This window comes from Benincasa hispida, chromosome 9 (genome assembly GCF_009727055.1).
Source record: "Benincasa hispida cultivar B227 chromosome 9, ASM972705v1, whole genome shotgun sequence".
Lineage (NCBI taxonomy): Eukaryota > Viridiplantae > Streptophyta > Magnoliopsida > Cucurbitales > Cucurbitaceae > Benincasa > Benincasa hispida.
In genome coordinates, this window is record NC_052357.1 from 71,696,392 (window position 1) to 71,715,669 (window position 19,278).

A 19,278-nucleotide genomic window follows, 5' to 3' on the forward strand; every position below is an offset into this window, starting at 1 on the left:
ATCAATTTAATATATATTTATATGATAACTACCTTATCATATAATATATATATATATATATTAAACTATATGTTATATCAAATATAACACATAATTTATAGTTTTTATATTGTATCAAATACAATATAACCTATAGTTATATTCTCCCACCAATGAAATTTAATATAAATCTCATTTATATTAAATTTAATTATGTGAATCAAATTTATATAATTAATATTTGAATCATATTCAAATATTTATTTTCTCTCAAATATTTTTTATATTATAATCAATCAAAATACATTATAGTAATTATATCATATATAATTAGATTAAATTAATTATATCACATATAATTAATTCCCTAAATTATTTTGAACAATTCAAATTAATCCAAAAACTGATTCTCATTAATTCCTGTTGAGCTATGATGATGAAATTTGGTGAACACAATTATGCGATGCATGTCTTAAGATTATGTGTTAATACTCATGCGTCGGTGGTCATGTGTTGGAATGAAACTATGCGTTAACGAATGTATGCGATGACCATGCGTTCCCGTCACAAGTTTTCTTATGCTCGCGCCAAGTATAACGCGAACACAAGTTTCTCAGGTGAACCGAGGTCGAACTCAGGGACTTGTAGCTAGATGTATGCGATAATGTGTATGCGGCGGATGAATAAAAGAATGATGGGGGGTTTTAAGCTACAAACTACTCCTACTCCTAACTAACAGGCAAAGCATTGGAAGTATGAATGAGAGGTAGAGACATGAAAACTGTTGACGCGTAGTAAATGCATGAAAAAATAGATAAAATGTGAGGATGTCTTCACTGCAACACTGAGCTTGACCGCAAGGGAAATCTCAGCCAACACAAACTATGCGATCATGGTACACATACTTGTGCCTATTTCTAGGACGCATGCGATGTATGTGCAATAGTGTCGAGAGGCCTATGCCTAAGCCTCCATAACCCGCTCATGTGCTCTCACACATAAGCGTGATGACCACATACCACCATATCCTACTTCTGGACGCATGTAATATCTTATCCGTAGGGTACATACGTTGTGTAATAGCAAATAGAGCTTATTCCTAAGTTCCCCATTCTTGCTTATGCGTTCCAATCCGCCCTCTCAAGTCTTAGATTTGGTTTTTAGACTACTCTTTCAAGTATGCCTAAATGATGAATGATGTGCTCATAAGACAAGGTAACCACATAAACTTGGCTGACGTAAGATTATTCCTATCTCTAATGAATACTTGCTTACATTGCTTAATGCGACCAACCATTTACCCTCCCGGGCAGTTAATTGTTACTAACTTTACTCATAGACAAGCGTTGCGTCCGCCTATAGACAGACGTTGCTACAGCTTCACACTAAGAAAATAAGGTTTTCTCATAACACTCACGCAACGCACACCTCCCGATGGTTTGCTACATGCTTCATATTCCTATGTCGCATGATTAAGTATACGATACTCTAACAATCTCACTAAGTGATGCAATGAAAGTTAAGGATGCTAAGCAAAAAAAGATGGAGATGGAATCGAAGGAAACATAGAAATGCATTGAACAAACAATGTATTAATTTCTTAATCCAAAATGTAATACAATATAATATAAGAAAAGAAGAGAAAATGAATGGACCAGCTGGAAGCAATGTCTTGCTTCCAGCAGATGTGTGTCAAGGCCGCCGGTTGTACCATGGAAGGGCGGTGGAATTGACTCTTTCGAGATTTAACTCCGTCGAAGGCTCCAGTAGTCACTCAGAATGGATGAAGGAGATGAAGAACTCTCAAGCTTTCTTCTAACACGTTCGTCTGGATCACAAGGATCCACTCGAAGGTAGAAACTTGGATGGAAACCTTGGATGGTCTAAAGTTATGCTTAGTAGCTTCTATTTATAGAGTCTGATCACCGACAGCATTAATGGACCTGCTCTGATTTTGACATTCGTGACGTGTTGGTCCTTTTCTGAATCTCTGCTACTAACGGCATGGTAGGTGAAATGTTCTTTTAGTTTTCCCGATATATGCGTTGATGCTTCCATTCCACCAACCTTGCGTTCATCCCTCTATTATGGTTATCTTCATGTAACCGCAGTCTTGCAATGACTGCATTCACTTGATTACCGCAACTTTTACATGATGACCGTAATCGCTTGACGATCGTAACTTCTATATAATGGACGCATGCGATTGATTACAACAACATCCATGCGTTGAACGTATGCGTTCGCGTTTGCGATGGAGAATTTCTCCGCATGCGATCGTCTATGCGATAACCCGGCTTCCGTGTCTGCGTCCGTTTTTTGCGTCAACTATAAAGATAGACAATTCAATGCATAATAACGCATAATAGTGGATTACTCGAGATTCTTAAGGCTGAACGACGCAAACTCATTTTCTCATGAATTCCTAACATAATTGCCGCATATTATGCTTAAGAACCTTCATAATTCTAAATAAAAGACCTAAGATGATGTGCATTTCTGCCCATCATCAAGCTACAGAGGGGACTCCATGGACCTGTAACATGAAGCTTCAACGGTATGTGAATAATTAATTAAACTCCTTTAATTAAATTATTCACCATCCGTTCGGGCACTTCACTAAAGATCGACAGTTGCACTCTTTGTAATTCAGATATATTTTTGTGTCCATTGGATTTAACCAGTCAACAGTACGATGACCCTTCACAAATTGCTCATAAGTACAATTGGGCAAAATTATCGTTTTGCCCTTATAGTTACATCTAACTCTTTAAGTACCACTAATCCGTCTAATGAATATCAATCATAGTCCAACTATGACCAAACCCCTCTCGGGCTAGGAGAGGGTGTGGCGCCACATTGTTCAAGCCTTGGAGCCAACCTTTAAGGGAACAATTTATCTACTTGCCCCTAGGGATGTTTAAAAGACTCGGTAACCCGACCAACCTGGACTACCCAACCCAAACTGCAAGGGTTGGGTTGGGTTAAAAATGTTAAAAAATATTAAATTCAGGTTGGGTCTCGGGTTACCCCATTTCAGGGTCGGGTCAACCCGACCTGACCCCGACCCGAATATATATATATATAAAAGTTAAAAAAAACAGTCAAATTAAAAAAAAAAAAACAGAACCGGTGACCCAACCCGGCCCAACCCGAAAATTTTGGGTTGGGTTGACCCTCCAAAAAAGAACTAATAAGGTTCATTATTAGCCAACCCGAATTTTTGGGTTGGTCCACAAAAATCTTCCAACCCGGCCCAATTCGGACTATGTACACCCCTACTTGCCCCGACATTGGGAAGAAGTGAATTCCTTCTGGTCTAACTATATTCTCAGCTCCCCAATCAGATGAATCCCAAAATGGTAGGCTTGTTGAGTCGGTGATCTGGCCACTCTCACCCATACAAATCAAAGGACCGCTTTCATAGGAAGGAATTCACAACTCATTCAGGATTCAGATCATGTTACCTATAGTCATCCTAGTGAAATAAAAGTATCTGTTATGAACGGCGTTGTATAATGAGACTAAACATTTCGTGGTTCGGTCTTATACAAACTCCTTTATATATAATATTCCTGCTCACATGTCTCCACATGAATGATCAAGATCAGATCATTTGTAGCACTTTACAATAATTATAATATCTACAAAGTGGGCCATACTCATAGTGTCACCAGGATAAGGTATCTAGGCTTGTCCATTTACTACAGACCATTTAGGTTATCACTTAAACATGATCCACTTGTATGTCTCTATATACATGTTTAAGCTATAAGATAACCTTGGATGTTAGTTTATTGGTTTGTAGTTAATGCAACTAATTTTGAAATAAAATATCACATATTTTATTACATAAATAAAATGTTTGTACAATACAATTACAAACTATAGAACCTTATGAGATTTAAAGCATCAACCCCATCATTTTGAAGATTAGAAACTCTATTGTGCCCTTTTTCTACTCACTGAGAACATCCAGCGTTGGTGGCGCTCGACAGAAAGAATGATACAAATTAATGGTGGACTGGTGACTTGGGACCAGTTCAAGGAACGGTTCTATGATAAGTAATTTCCTACAAGTGTAAGGTACATGAAACAGATGGAGTTTATGAACCTGAAACAATGGTCCATAACCGTAGAGGAATACGAAGAGGAATTTGATAGACTATCTTGTTTCGCCTCTGATTTGGTGTTCACAAAGGCAAAGAGGGCTAAGAAATTTGTTGAGGGACTCCAGGATAGGGTGCGATGTATTGCGCAGGCTCTAGAGCTGACTACGTATGTATTGGGTTTTATTCGTAAACTCGCAGTTTGTAAAATTAAACATATTCTATTTACAATAAAGAAGTTATTGAGGTTTATTCAATAAAACTATTATTAAATATGTAAATTGCACTTGTAAAAATTAAATTCAATAAACTAAGATCCATGGCACATGAATACTTGAACTTTATGTGGAGACATAAGAGTGGATCAAGTTCGAGTAGATAGCCAAAATGATCTATAGTATACGGATAAGGAAGGGTATTTTATTCTGGAGATACTATCAGATGTTGTATATCTACTTGAGAAATAAGTCACATCTGAATTTAAAACAATACAAAGTGGGTCACATATGGAGATACTATCAAGGGTATCTTATTCTGGTCTTATAGTATTCTAGAGATACTATCAGATGTGACCCACTTTGTAAAAAGCCAAAATGATGTGATCCTAAATTGTTCATGTGGAGACATGCAAGTAGAGGCATCCTATGCAAAGAGTTTGTATAAGACCAGACCGAGAAATAAGTCACTCTTACTTTATAACGCTTTTTACTGTCTAAGACTGAATAATTCAGAGCGATGACCTAAGTAACTTGACCTTAATCCTGAACTAACTATGAACTCCTATTTATTCGGGATTATTCTTAGATTTGCATAGGTGAGGGTTGGCTCAATAGCGTCGGGTCAATAAGCCTGCCATTTCAGAGGTAAGATCAGGTAGATGGCTAGGGACATATGGTGCAAGATGGAATTCACTCCTACCCGCTTTTAGAGATAGTAGAGAAGCTTTTCCCTCAAATACTGACTCCGGGTCTTGAACAAGGGGCCCCACTCTCTCATTGGTCTAAGAAGAACTTGGTTTGGTGATTGGATCACAAACCAATTGTTCATTATAGGATTAATAGGACTTAAGGAGTAAGATGTAATCTCGGGAGTAAAACATCTTTTGACCCAACCGTTATTACGAACAACTTGTAAAGGATCGACTTACTGATTATGGTTAAATCAAGTGGACAAAAATATATCTATGGTGAGGATAGGTAGCTACTAGGCTTTAGTGGAGTGACCCGATAGTTAAAAAATGTTCTTTAATTCGGTTTAAAGAGTTTAGTCAATTAATCTCGGATCATTAATAACTTGTAGGTCCATTAAGACCTCCTGCTAGCTCACAAATGGATTAAATCTTAGAATAGCATGATGAGAGAATTTGAAACATTAAAATTCGAATTAAGGGTATCAGTAATTATATACGATATAATTGTATATTTACTTATTGAATTAAACAAAATTGGAGAATTGGATAACATTCAAATTTGATTTAAAAACTCATTACATGAATAGGGATTCATGATTGTGGAATTGGTGATTTAATAATTTAATATTGGATATTAAATTATTAATTAATTATTTAAATAAATTTTATTTAAAATAAATTGTTTAAATTAATTTTAATTTCAATTAAAAATTTGAATTTTATGAAAATTCAAATGATATATTTAAATTTGTTTTATTTTAATTTTTGGAAATTTAAATTAAAATTTGAAAAAATTGAATTTCATTTTAAAATTGGAAAATCATGTTTAATAGGGGTTTCCCACTTTGAAGACCTATATTCCATCCAAATCCTCAAGTGTTGGTGTCAAATTTCAGTGCAATGGCGTGACATGCCAAATTTGATAAAGAATCAAATTCAATTCAGTTGAGAAATGGGACTGTTGAACGAGAAATTTTGGACTAATTACAAACTGTAATGTCATTTACTAAATTAATGACAAAATTACAAATAATTGAATTTTGGACTAATTAGAAGTCGCCATGTGTCCCAAATTGAAGTCGAAAACAAATTCCGAAGATGACACATGATTTCATCATGACCGTTGAATCATATAAGATTAATTTGACCCAATTTGATATTATTGTATGGGTTGAAGTCTAACTAAGCCAAAAAAAATGGGTTGAATTTGACCCAAATGTCAAATCAAGCCAAAATCCAACTAATTGGGCCCAAAGGTCAAGTATATGGACCAACCAAGTCCAAGCCCACGAAGCCCACCTATGAACTCTATAAATAGAGAAGGTATCCTCGTTTGGAGGGGTCAGCAATTCTATACTCTAGATAGCTTAGAGAGAATTCTCTATAATTAGAAGACTCCTTGACTCCTGAAGTTGATCACGCTTGAAGTCTGAAGTCCTTTGGAGATACAGGCATTCTGAAGACTAAAGTCTTTTGAAGATGCAAACATTCTGAAGGCTAAAAAAGATACAAGCATTCTGAACACGCTTGAAGATTGAAGTCCTTTGAAGATACAAACATTCTTCCAAGACTCGAAGCTCAAGAACATCCACATGCCCCCGCTTCTATACATCAAGTGTACACATTCAACCGAGAGAGAATTAGAGGATCAAGTACTAAAGATCGAACCACATCGTATCAAATCAACATAAACACCAACTCAAGTTCAACTCTACGAAATAAGTTTCTCCAGAAGCCTCATGCGAAGGCCGATCGATCATCCAAGAAGATCAACAAGCCCAAAGGCCGATCACTCAAGAAGATCATCAAGCCCAAAAGGCGATCATTAAAGAAAATCAACGAGTCCAAAGACCGATCATTCAAGAAGATCAACCAACTTAAAGACTATAGTTTATTTTAAGAGCATCAAAATATTATGTATTAGAGATTGTACTCACTTTCCAAAAAAATTAATACAAATACATAGTTCAAGTTCCACGAAATAAATTTCTCTTGAAATCTCGTGCGAACAAATTGACACGCCCAGTGGGACCTCTCTACCTCTCATCTCTCTCTCGTCATCCAAGTTAATAAACCTACAAATGGCACCAGAAAGTTGTATCTAAATCTACCGTCGCAAGCAATACTTACATAAGCTCTGTCATCACGGAACAACTAATGGAATCTACTAAAGGTGGGATTGTTATTAGAGAAAATCCCTTATTCGACGGCTATGTTTCTACTATTGATCCATCAGATAAAGAATCGCACTTTGATGTAGTATTTGTCATGGTGACTGACGTAACGGCTGAGTCAGCCATGGCAGAGATGAAAATGAAGATAAATTTTCTAATGAAAGCTGTTGAAGAGCGAGATCATGAAATCGTTGCTTTAAAAGATCCAACAACAAAAGCCAATGACAAAGGAAAGACTGTCTTGCAAGAAGACCAGCCGCAACAATCTACCTCTGTCACCACCTTATCAATTCAACAGCTGCAGGATGTGATTATAAACTCCATAAAGGCTCAGTGCAGAAGACCATAACAGTCCTCCTTTATGTACTCCAAGTTTTACACCAAGAGAATCGACAACCTGAAAATGTCAGCTGGGTATCAACCTCCAATGTTCCAGCAGTTCGATGGAAAGTGCAATCCAAAACAACATGTTGCACACTTCATTGAAACCTGCAAAACTGCAGAAACCAGAGTAGACCAGCTAGTCAAGCAATTCCTTCATACCTTGAAAGGAAATGCTTTCGATTGGTATACTGATTTGGAGCCAGAAGTGATTGACAATTAGGAACAGTTGGAAAGAGAGTTCCTCAACCGTTTCTACAGCAAAAGGCACACCATTAGCATGATGAAGCTGATGAATACAAAATAGCAGAAAGAATAGTTGGTCATCGACTACATCAACCGATGGAGAGCTTTAAGTCTGGATTGCAAAGATAGACTCACTTAATTATCTGCAGTGAAGATGTGCATTCATGGCATGCACTGGGAACTTCTCTACATCCTACAAGGGATAAAACCTCGTGGCAACACGCAACAGGGGAACTAAAGTTTTACTAGTCCTTGAAGGGAGAAAATACAAGAATGAAGCCAAGGGCACTGAAAAGATCGTGGATAGTGCCACAAAAGAATCTATGGTCGTTCATGTGACCCCTTTGAAATTTTCCTCAAAAGGAAAACATACAAAATTTGAAAGAAGGCACAATGAAGGTGAGAAGCGTCGTCCAAATCTTAAAGAAAGACAGGAGAAGGTTTATCCATTCCTTGACTCTGATGTGGTAGATATGTTGGAGCAACTGCTAGAGAAGCAACTTATTCAGCTGCTGGAATGCAAGCAGTCAAAACAAACAGGAAAAGTAGATGATCCTAACTACTGCAAGTATCATCAGGTCGTTAGTCACCTAGTTGAAAGGTGCTTTGTGCTGAAGGAATGAATTTTGAAGTTGGCTCGTGAAAATAAGATTGAGCTAGATTTGGATGAAGTAGCTCAGACAAATCACGCTACAGTAGCGACAACTTCAAGTATTCTAACACTGTCTGTGTCCCATGCTCAAAGACAAAGCCTGATCTAGTTTGGAGCCTTCGAGCCTATAGTTGTTCGGTTCCAGCAAGAGATTCAAACAACAAATTCCAAAAAGAAAAATGAGCTTGTTGAAGATGACATCGAAGGGTGGATAGTTGTGACTCATCGAAAAAGAAAACAACCAAACTGCACCCAAAAAGAGTCGCTTTCCTATCGAAGCTATAGAAGAAGGAACAAGACTCATAAAAAGAAGAAAAAAAGATGACATGGAAGCCTAAGCCTGCTAAGAAAGAAGACAAGGACTTCCCTCAATTTCGACAGCCGAAAACTTTTGCAGAATTTCTCCCAAGAAGCTTTCTCAATAATCATCTAGAGAAAGTATCAGAAGTTATTGCATGTCACCTTGTCGGCATAGTGGAAGTCGACAACAATCATATAACTATCGAAGAAGTCAACGACTAAGAAGAAATGAAGCAAAGAATTTTTGTCTTCAATCGTATTAAGCCTTCAAGTGCTCGATCTTCAGTCTTTCAAAGATTGAGTATGGCCACATTAGGAGAAGAAGACCAATGTCCAAAAACTACTTCTACTCGAACTTCAGCCTTCAAAAGGCTAAGTATATCCACATCAAAGTAAGATCAACCTTCAGCATCTACTTTTGATCGTCTCAAGATAACAATCAATCAACATAAAGGAATGATGAAAATCTTGAAGGCGACGCCATTCTATGAAGAAAACAACAACGAAAAGATTCACAATCGTGTCCCTTCACACATGAAAAGGAAATTTTTTGTTGACATAAGTATAGAAGGTTCCTTGATAGTGAAGCCAAAACTCATCATATTGATGAATCCTAAATATGAAGAGGATGATCAAAACCATGATGAAATAAGAGCTTCTGAAGTTTAAATGAAGAAGCTTCTCATCGCAAGAGCCTAAACTACATGATGCTCCTGGCCCGCATGAGCTTAAAATTGTGAATGGTGCCCCCCCGCCCCCCGAAAAAAAAAAAAAAATAAAAATCTTTATATGAACTACATTACGACTTTGATCCCTGTCATTATAAAAGCGTAATGTAGGCAACTTAGAGAAATTTAAGTTCAGTTCGGCATAAAAAAAACATTCTTTTGAACTACGTTATGACTTGATCCTATCAATTGATGAAGGGTACGTAGGCAATATGCTTGATCGTGTAGGAAATGGTAAACGATCGTCTATACGATCATGTGAGAAAGAAGGGTGAGCGATCGTGCAAAACGATTCGTGTAGGAAAAACTAAGCGATTATCTATACGATCGTTTAGTAAATAACCCGGGAAGCTTAAACGATCAACTTAGGAAAAAGATAAAACAATTGTTTAGATAATAGCGCACGATGGTGTAATCGTATGCAATCACTTAGCAAATCGTAAATGTAAGCGATCGTGCAGTCCTAATCGTAATAGGCAACTGATTTCGAAACGATGACACTATATTTTTCACAATCCCGCGCACACCAAGATCAAACCATACCGTTTGCTATTTAATAATCACTCATCTGTTATTTTAAACGCGAAGAGGCGCCTTCCCATTTCCGTTTATAACCGTCCAAATTAATGTGATCTTATCACATTCATAACTTATAAATTAATATCAAATATTAATTAATTATTTTTTCCTCTAATAGATAAAATCATATTTATATCCAATTTCCTCCAAATTAGATGTATCCTCATACATAAGTTAATTATAATCATATTTAATTAACTCGTTCAATTAATATTCATATATAATCAAACTCCCTCTTGTCAATTGAACATTTCAAATAGTGACCCAAAAACTGATTCTCAACTTGTATCCAAGCTACCAAGGGGACCTTATGAACCTATGGCTCGAAGACCGAAAATTGAACTCTTCTTGCCATAGATATATTTCTATGTCCATTGGATAATACCAATCATCAGTAGCGATGACTCTTCACAGATGCTCGTAATTATAGCAGGCCAATTTACCTGTTTTGGCCCTGTAATTACATCTTCCTCCTTAAGACCACTCTGATCCCTCTAAATGAACAATACAATATAGTCCTACTATGTGTGAACACCTCTCGGTCCATGAGAAGGTGCGTGGCACCACATCGTTCAAGCCCTGGAATCAGCCCTTAAGGGAGCTATCTATCTACTTACCCCTGCCTCGGGGAAGGAGTGAATTCCATCTTGTGTAGCTGAGTTCCTAGCTCCCAAATCAGACAAATCCCAAAAAATGTTTAGGTTTTGAGTCGGCGTTATGGCCACTTGCACCCTGGCAAATCAATGACCGCCCTCAATGTAGGAGTTGCCAACTCACTTAGGATTGAGGTCATGTTACCTATGGTCATCCTAGTGAAGTGAGTCTCAGTTAATGAACGGTGTTTATATAACGAGAAGTTAACTATCTTCATGGTCAAAGTCTTATACAAACTCTTTGTATAGGACACCCCTGCTACGCATGTCCCCTTACCACGAATGATTAGGATCAGATCTATTTTTACAAAGTCACAACACTTTGTGAACCATTCCACAAAGCGGGCCGCGCATCCGTAGCGTTACCAGGATAAGTTTCCCTCCTATAGTCCATATACTACAAACACATTTGGTTATCACTCAAGACATGATCACTTGTGATCACCAACATAACATGCTTGGAAGTCACATACAGAAACCTGGGATTTTATGTTTATTGGTTTTGGTAAAATCTAAATGTGGCAAAGTCAAGTAGTGAAGTAAATATCATTTATATATACATCACAAGTGCTGTACAAAGTTGTTAAAACCTACTAGACACGAAACTTTAGGGCACAAACCCTAAACACTCCAAGTATGAATTTGTGGCTATGCCAGGTGTCCTTTCTAAAGGTACGTGGTGTCAAAAGAAGAGGTGTGAGGTAGATCAACGAAGATTGAGGCAGTTACAAGTTAGACCTCATTCTAAGACAGCCAGTGAAGTCACAGTTTTTTTAGGGTTAGTAGGGCTATTACCATTGGTTTGTTAAGGACTTTTCTTGAATAACCACTCTCTTTGAATCAGTTGATCAGGAAGGTAAAGAAACGGTGGAGTTCCATTTCGAAAGCGAGATCGTCCCAATCTTTTAATTTTACAGAATACAAAAATCACAGAACAAGTTATGCAAAAAACAAAAAATTTACAACATGCAGTTAAAGGAGAAATTTAAGGGTTAGAAATAACATACCTCTTCAAGAAACCAATTTCTTCAAAGAAATTTCCTCTTCTCCGATCACGAAACAAGAAACCACAGTAAAGAACGAATTCCAAAGAGGACACTACCAAAAGAGTTTCCTCGGTATTCTCTGAAGGGGCTGAGAATTATAGGGAGATGTGGGCCTGTGATTTTGGAAGAGAGAGAGTTTAGAGAGGAAAAGTGTTTGGGAAAATTATAGAAGAGATTAACTCCTACAGAGAGACTCACTTCTCTGTTAAGCCAAAGAAAAAAGATGAGGATCTCGCAAAAAACTACTCATCACACCATGTTCCACTGAGAGAAATTTAAGGGAGGGAAGTTATTTCCCTTCCTTTAATTTAAAAATAATTTAATTTAAATAATAACTATATATATAATTAATATTTAAATTAATTAATTTTATATATATATATTATATAACTATACGTTATATCATATATAACACATAACCTGTAGTTTTAATATTGTATCCAATACAATATAACCTATGGTTTAATTTTCTCTAAAAAAATGGCATGACATTTAATATAAATCACATTTATAAATAAATTTAATTATATGAATCTCATTCATATAATTAATATTTGAATCATATTCAAATATTTAATTTCTCTCAAAATAAACTTGATATTAAAATGTATCGAATAAATTATATTAATTATATCATATACAATTAAGTTAAATATAATTAATTTCCTCAATTAATTTGAACAAATCAAATAATCCAAAATTTATTCTCAAATAATCCCTGTTGAGCTACAAACGGGATCTTATGAACTTGTGATTGAAGCTCCAATGGTATTTGAAATAATTAATTAAACTCTTTAATTAAATTATTCGACATCTAATAACTGTTGGTCACTCACTAAAGACCGCAGTTGCAATTTTGTACTACAGATAATTTCTGTGTCTATTGGATATAACCTGTCAATAGTGTGATGACTCTTCACAAATTGCTCGTAAATACAACTGGGCTAAAACTACCGTTTTGCCCCTGTAGTTACATCTAATTTCTTAAGTACCAATTGTTCCCTTTAATGAATAATAAATCATAGTCCAACTATGACCAACCCCTCTTGGACCAAGAGAGGGTGTGGCGCCACATTATTCAAACCCCAGAAATCAGCCCTTAAGGAGCAATTTATCTACTTACCTCCGATATTAGGGAATGAGTGAATATGTGTTGTGTAGACGTATTCCCAGCTCTCCAATCAGACGAATCCCCAAAATGGTAGACTTATTGAGTCGATGATCTGGCCACTCTCACCCATACAAATCAAATGACCGCCTTCATAGGTAGAAGTTCATAACTCACTGAGGATTCAAGCATGCCACTATGGTCATCCTAGTGAAATGTAAGTCTCTATTATTAACGGCATTATATAATGAGACTATTCATTTCGTTGTCCGGTCTTATATGAACCCCTTTGTATAGAACATCTCTGCTCATAGAAGGGAGCTTCCTTTGTTTGGAATAGGACTTGTGAGGACATCTTCCAAGATCTCAAATAAAAGTTGGTTTGTGCACCAGTTTTTACGATATCAGATGGATCGAGAAGTTTCATTATTTATTGTGATGCCTCCAAGAAAGGATTGGGGAGTGTGCTGATGCAACAAGGTAAAGTAGTTGCTTATGCCTCTCACCAGTTGAAGAATCATGAACGAAACTACCTTACGCATGATTTGGAGTTGGCAACAATCATTTTCACTCTAAAGATTTGGAGACATTATTTATACGGAGAGAAGATACAGATTTTTACAGACCGGAAGAGCTTAAAATACTTCTTCACTCAGAAGGAGTTAAATATGAGACAATGCCGATGGCTGAAGTTAGTGAAAGATTATGATTTTGAGATTTTGTATCATTCAGGCAAGGCAAATGTAGTGGCAGATGCTCTGAGTAGAAAGACAACCCATTCAACATCCTTAATTACTAAGCAGATACATTTATGCAAATATTTTAAATGAGTTGAGATTGCAGTAGTGGTGGGAGAAGTCACTTCATAGTTGGCATAGTTGATAGTACAACCAACCTTGAGACAGAAGATTATTGATGGACAACAGGGCGATTACCTCGTAGAAAAAAATCGCCAAGTGGGGGCAGAATCGGGTGGTGAGTTCTCAGTATCTTCAGGTAACGGTCTCCTTTATCAAGGACTTTTATGCATATATGCAGAGGGGACCTCAAGAGCAAGTTGTTGACAAAAGCTCACAGTTCCCCGTTTTCAATACATCTTGCCAGTACCAAGATGTATTAAGACTTGAAACGGTTTTACTGGTGGTATGATATGAAAGATAGTCGAGTTTGTTAGTAGATGTTTGGTGTCACAACAGGTGAAGACCCCAAGACATAAGTCAACAGGCTTGTTGCAGCCCTTGAGCATACCAAAATGAAACTAGGAAATTGTGTTTATGGATTTTATAGTGAGGTTGCCACGAACAGTAAAGGGTTTTATGGTGATTTGGGTTATAGTAGACAGACTCACTAGGTTAGCACATTTCATTCCAGGGAAGTTTACTTATTCGGTGAATAAGTGGGCATAGTTATATATGAAAGAGGTGGTGAGGTTTCATAAGGTGCCAGTGTCTATTGTGTCTGATAGAGACCCTCGTTTCACATCTAGTTTTTGGAAGAGTCTTCAGATAGCATTGGGTACTAGGTTAGATTTTAACACAACTTTTCACCCATAGATAGATGGGCAAGCGGAGCATTTAAACCAAACATTGGAGGATATGTTACGCGCATGTGCGTTAGAGTATTTAGGGAGTTGGGACTCTTACTTGTATCTGATAGAGTTTGCTTATAATAACAATTACCAAGTTACTATTAGCATGTTGCCATTTGAGGCCCTATATGGGAAGGGTTGCAGATCCCCTGTTTACTTGGATTAGATTAGTGAACGGAAGTTGTTAGGGTCTTAGCTAATGTGAACTTCGAATGAAGCAATATAGAAAATTAGAGCTCGGACGCAAACATCCTAGACTATATAGAAGAGTTACACCGATGTTCGACGTAAGGACCTTAAGTTTGAGGTAGGTGATGAAGTGTTCTTGAAGGTGGCACCTATGAAAGGTATCCTGAGGTTTGGCAGAAAAGGGAAGCTAAGTCCTCGTTTCATTGGGCCTTTCGAGGTTTTGGAGCGAATTGGCCATGTGGCATATCGGTTGATATTGTCACCGTCTCTCTCTGCAGTTTATTATGTTTTCCATATTTCCATGTTGAGGAAATATGTGACAAATTCATCTCATGTGGTGGATTAGGAGTCATTATAATTGAATGAGAACTTGAGTTATGAGGATAAACCTACCCAAATTCTTGTAAGAGAGGTGAAGACTTTGTGTAATAGGGAGATAACATTAGTGAAAGTTCTATGGCAGAATCATCAGTTTGAGGAAGCAACATGGAAACGAGAGGATGGGATGAGGACTCAGTACCAGAGCTTTTTCAGGATTAAAACTTTTGAGGACAAAAGTTTCTTAAGGAGAAAAGAATGTAAAACCCGATGTTGAGGTAATTTTTAATTTAATTATCTTAAATTATTTGGTTGTTCTTTTGAGTTTTGAAGTTAATTTTTTATTTTAAAATTTTGGAAGGAATTAATTGAGATTTGGAAAAAAAAATTGAGTTAATTTGGAATTTGAGGAATTGTTTTGAGGGGGCAAAGGAAAATGAAGTATAATGTATATATAATATATATATATATGAGGTGGTAAGATGGACAAAATAAGTTGCACGTACGCTAGACGACTAAGCCATCATCTTCAACTCCCTCCCATCTTTCCACAAGCTCTCTCTCCCTCGATTTTTCTTCCTCTTCAGCCGGTCGACAAACCGACTTCCACCTGCCGTCTGTCAGACCACCATCCGTCGTAGCCCGATCTTCCAGCCGTCAGTCAAGTTGCATTGCACCGTCGATCATTAGTCACTGGTCATGGTTCGGTCGTGCCTCCATCTGCAGCTACATCATTCTTTCTCTCAACACTAGTCTCTCTTCCTTTTGGGCCCCACAGGTTGCTTCATCGTCCGCCGTTGTTGGTTGTCTTCGGTTGGGTGAGTTTTTTATTGTGTTGAGAGAGTCTTGGGTGGCTTCTTGACATTCTTGATTGGGTCTCGAATGCCCATTGAATTTTGGCTTAATTTGTTAGGACCTGTTTGGTAGAGGATCTAAAAACAAAAATTTGAAAACAATGGATTAAATAAAAACAGAGTAGTATTTCATATTTTCAAATATATGTTTGGTGGTAGAATTCAAAAATTGAATTTTAATTCAAATAATTGCAAACTAGTTGTAGTTATCCACTAAATATTAGTTGATAATAAACTATTATTAGTTTAATTATGAACATGTTTTATGTTAAAAAATTGTAAAATTATTATTTTGTAATAATATATAATTTATAGGATAAATTGAAAATTTTGTCCCTATGGTTTGGAAGAAGTTAAAATTTAGGTCTTATAATTAATTTGAATTTATCCCTATGATTTGATAAAAGATTCTTCCCTACTGTAGAGATTATTTAAAAGGATTTAACAAACCATAGAGATTATATGTGAAGTTCTAACAAATCATAGGAACTAAGATCTAAATTTTAGAACCATATATATGAACTAACTTTTAACTTTATCTTAACCATAAGGACCAAATTTGGAATTTAACCTAATTTAGAATATATTATATAATAAATATACTATATTTCTAAATATTTTTACATTATTTAATATAATTATGCATTTTAAATTTCAAAATCTGAATATAATGAAAACATAAAAATCTTGTTTTCAGAATTTACACTATTTAGATCACAGAATCCGATAACAGTTTTCAGAAATGGAATCAGAGTTATCTGTCAAACACATATTCACTGAATTCATAAATCTGAAAACATAAAATAGAATATGGATTATGAACCAAACGGGCCCTTATAAACTCATTATGTTTTGGATTTTAGATTTGGGTTGGGAATTTTGGAGGCAAAAATGGGTTGTCTGGCATCATTAAGGGTGTTTCGACAGGATTTTGATACGTGTTTATGGATTTCTTGAAACAATTGTAGATGCCCATTTAATTTTTTGTCTAAACTTGTTTTTACCTAATGTGTTTGACCTTAGATACAAGCTCTAAGGAAATTCTAAGGTTGAAAATGATGGAATGTACAAGCATATAGCGGAAGTAATCAAAATAAAAAAGCACTCTACAAGCATGTTAAAACAATTGTTCAAAGAATGGGGTTTCATGAACTTATACCTTTGAAGAAATGCTCCAAATCCAAGTTGCTCTTCACGAATTTGAACTTCAAATCCACGATAAACCACCAAGAGATCTTTTCTACTATTCTCCAACTTGGATTTGAGTGGTGGAACTCATAATTGATGAGAATTGAGCAAGAGAAGAAGAGGGTTTGGGGAGGGATTTGAGACAGAACATAGAAATCTGTAGAATTTCCCAAATTCAGCATTTCTCACTCTTTGAATTTCCAAAATTGAAGCTTTTATTCTTTCAACTCATGCAAGCAACTAATGCGCTAATTACTAATAGGAATGTCCACGGGGCCAAGGCGGGGTCGGGGATGCCATTTCCCATCCCCATTCCCATTTCATTCCCCCATCCTGTGAAATTTCCACGGGATCGAGGTGGAAATTTTCCGCAGGGAAATTCGCGCGTATCGGTTCCCTGCGGGAATTTTTTCCCATCACTTTTTTTTTTATATATATAAAAAGTCAATTAATTTAAATCACTAATATAAGCAAATTTTAATTAAATAATTAACTTTATCATTAAATTGTTTATTATGGATAGTTTTGAATGACAATTTGAATTTAAAGATAAATTACTCAAATTTTGGCCTAAAAAAGCTAATTAATTTTTTTAGTAGAAGAATAAATATAAATCAAATTATTCACATATATAATCTAAATTTAAATATTCATTTAAACATATTCATATCTTTCCCAATAAATAATAAATTTGAAATTATATGTAATATTTACATACTAATAATAATAATAATAACTTATCATTAGATAACTATCTCTAAATAAATATGTAAAAGCTAATCGGGGCGGAGACGGGGAATGCATTTCCCCGCCCCCGTCCCCGTCCGTTCACCTAAGTTCACATACCACGGTAAACTGTTTTGTGGCGGGCCTCACTCCCTCCCCCATTCCCCGCCTAATCGGGGAATCTCCACCCCGTCTCTGTGGAAAAATTGGACATCTCTAAATACTAATTGACACCTCAAAAAGCAACAAGGAAGTGGGCTAGGTGTTAGATTTACCAAGCAACTAAAAAATCTCGGAAATTTCTACTATCAAAATTGATTTTCAATTTTTTAATTGATTTGATTTAAAAAATTAATCAAATATAAAATTGAATTTAAAAATTGAAAAATAATTTGATTTTAATTAATTAAATAATAATTTAGTATCAAATATTAAATTAATCAAACACCTAATTCATACATAAATCCTATTCATGTAATTAATATTTAAATCATCATTTAAATATTATTAAACTCTCCAATTACGTTTAATTTCGATAAATTAAATGTTAATTATATCGAATATAATTATCCAAACCCTAATTTGAAATTGAACCATTCAAATTCAAATCTTAATTCAAAATTTGAACACTTCAAATTTAATTCCCAAATTGAATTTGAACTCTTCAAATTCACTCAATATACTAATCCAAGATTTAAGAGTTAGTAGATGAACTTTATGGACCTATAGATCAGGAGCTCCAATGATTTGAGATTAATTAGCAAAACTCTTTAAACTGAATTAATCAATATTTATTAACTACCGAGACACACCACTATAGCTCAGTAGTTGCACTCTTCTCACTGTAGATATATTTATGTTCACTTGATTTAACCATAACCAGTAAGTCGACCATTCACATGTTGTTCGTAATAACGGTTGGGTCAAATGTTGTTTTACCCCTGAAATTACATCTTGCTCCTTAAGTCCCACAGATCCTCTAATAAACAATTGGTATGTGATCCAATCACTAAACTGATTCTATCTCGGGTCAATGAAAGGGTGGGGCCCCTTGTTCAAGACCTAGATTTAGTATTTAAGAGAATAATCTCTCTACTATCCCTAAATCGGGTAGGTGTGAATTCCATCTTGCACCCTATATCTCCAACTATATACTCGGTCTTATCCCTGAAATGGGAGGCTTATTGAGCTGGTGCTGTTGAGCCAACCCTCACCTATGCAAATCTAAGGATAATCCTGAATAAACAGGAGTTCATAGTGAGCTCAGGACATCAATTTGAAATAGTCAGTCTTAAACAGTAAACTCATCGCATAGGACGCCCCCGCTCCTCATGTCATACATGAACGAATCAGGATCACTTCGTTTATAGCACTTTACAACAAATTGTAACAATTACAGAGTGGATCGCATCCGATAGTGTTACCAGAATAAGGCATCTAACCTATTCATATAATATAGACCATTTTGGCTATTTACTCGAATTTGATCCATCTTTATGTCACCACATAAAGTTCAAGTATTCATATAATAGCCATGAATCTTTAGTTTA